At 33.8% G+C, this 2,149-nt stretch overlaps 1 long non-coding RNA gene across 2 annotated transcripts; it reads left to right on the top strand.

Annotated features, from left to right (window-relative positions):
• Positions 1–982: 982 nt before the first annotated feature.
• Positions 983–1,827, top strand: LOC149559281 (uncharacterized). Of its 2 annotated transcripts, none has more exons than XR_016364335.1 (2): positions 983–1,001; positions 1,277–1,827. It is a non-coding gene; the product is annotated as an uncharacterized LOC149559281 (long non-coding RNA). The 2 variants fall into 2 exon arrangements; XR_016364334.1 differs by lacking the exon at positions 983–1,001 and adding an exon at positions 1,043–1,166.
• The last annotated feature ends 322 nt before the right edge of the window (positions 1,828–2,149 follow it).

Genomic DNA, 2,149 nt, shown 5'->3' with positions numbered 1-2,149 from the left:
TTCTCACGCAAAAAAAAGGGGATTCTCCCTCAATTTTTGAGGTTCAATTTTTGGAGTTTCTAGTACCATTTGGGTTGCCTTAAATTAACTTGGTTGGGTAGTTTTGAGATTCTTAGTGCTGGTTTTGAGATTCTTAGTTCTTGTAGTGTAGTGTCAGTTCTGGTAGTGGCGTCAAGAGATCTGTTGGTTACTGGGATGGTGGTTAAGTCTTCCGTTGCAATCTGTATGATTCGTGTGTGATGCAATCTTGTGCACTCATACTTATATATATATATATATATATATATATATATATATATATATATATATATATATATATATATATATATATATATCTCTTGGATTGTATTTCATCCTTGTCCAAGGATCTTTGGGCGAGGCATTAAACTTCTTTATACAAAATGCAACTTATTAGAAAGGAGAAACAAAATGTATGGTGATATTTTCTATATTATAATATTGGGTAAGGAGTGTGATAAATGAAAGTGGTTGATATCTTTTTCATTATGGTGTTGGCTAAAAAGTGAGAAAAATAAAATATTTCAACTATTTTTTAATTTTTTTTTATTAATATATATATGCATTTAAAGTAATCTATTATTACAATTCACTACTGACATTGTGGATGGTACACATATGACATAGGAGAAGATTTGGTCTTCTTGTATAAAATTTAAAAAATTGGGAGGAAGGGAAAAAATATAGGGATGATTTCTATTACATTTCATGTGGGCTAATATAAAGAGACAAGGGTGGGAGGGGGATAGAGAAATAATCAAAGAAATATAAAGATGTACAAATATAAACATATTGCACCATAAAATATAAGCAAAAGGAAAAGCAAAATCTAGTTTAGTTGACTTCCATATCTTTTCCCATTGCAGATCAAGGTGCCACTGCTAATTTTTTTAAAACTAAAACAAGTAGGAGAGAGATGGCACAGACAAAAGGTCACTATAACGTAACGAGCGGTCGTTCGTGTGAAACAAGCAAGAATTTCGGTTAGTGAACGCATTTCCTTTAATGTACGTTACACTCATAATTGATTTAGAATAATGCGATAGTGGGCAATGTCGTTTTCTTTATTTGGATCAGCGAAAGATTAGCAAAATTATTGTACTGAAAACTCTTGACCGCGATGTCCAAGAATCATATTCCTTACCAGGGCAGTTGAAATGCTATCTTTTATTTATTTATGGGTCTATCTTCTTTCCTTGCAGTTTTACAGAAAATTTATGTTCACATTGATATTGAGATTGGGTCCTCTGTTTTATAGGAAATTTGAGAGTTTAAAAGAAATTTGTGAAGTGAGAGACGGGCGAGAATCGATTTGAAGATGTGGGGAGTCTTTGATATGCTGTGTTTTGCAGTTCCATACATTCCTTCCTGCACCAGAAACATACCCTTAGTGCTCGTGCAGCTTTCCCGTTTTGCTCGCACACTCTACGGCTATATGCTCAGCAGCGCTTCAGAGATGCGCGAGATTTACTTACAGCAGGCCTGGACTAGAAGCTATTCAAGCTTTGCTAGCGTCCCCTGGAACAATCCTGCAGGTGCTCGTTTTATTCATTGACATTAATTGCACAAATAAATCTTCCTTCATCTATTTGTGCATTTCTATATACTCATGGGCAGTTGTGTCTTGAAATTTTAGTGTGTGTTAATAGGGGATTTGTAGTGTAACATGACAATACCCAGTGTAAGATTGTATTGAAGGCCTTTGGAAGAGTTTTTAGGAAGAATTGTTTGTGAAGATGCATAGTCTATGATCTGTCATGTACTCAGCCTGGTTGTGAATTTAATCATTATTTTTCTTTTTGCAAAGAATATATTTTCTTTGGATGGAAGATATGTTTGTGCTTTTCTATCTATTGAATAAAATGGATCACAAAACAAATAATAGTGGTTCAAAAGGGAAAGAGGAGATGTGTTTTGTTGCATTGTAATTGTAATTTGAGAGATTCAACATTTTCTTAGAAAAAGAGGGGTAAATATTTATTAGGCCAGAAAGGATTACAACAAGGAGAGCTTAACAAGGAGCTCTATCCTGAGTTGTAATTGTAATTTGAGAGATTTAGCATTCTCTTGGAAAAAGAGAGGTAAAAATTTATTAGGACAGAAAGGATTACAACAAGGAGAGCTCAACAAG

The sequence above is a fragment of the Cupressus sempervirens genome, chromosome 5 (assembly GCF_028749045.1).
Source record: "Cupressus sempervirens isolate cs-2001-9-10 chromosome 5, ASM2874904v1, whole genome shotgun sequence".
Classification (NCBI taxonomy): Eukaryota; Viridiplantae; Streptophyta; class Pinopsida; order Cupressales; family Cupressaceae; genus Cupressus; species Cupressus sempervirens.
This window is presented reverse-complemented; position numbering and strand designations above follow the sequence as displayed.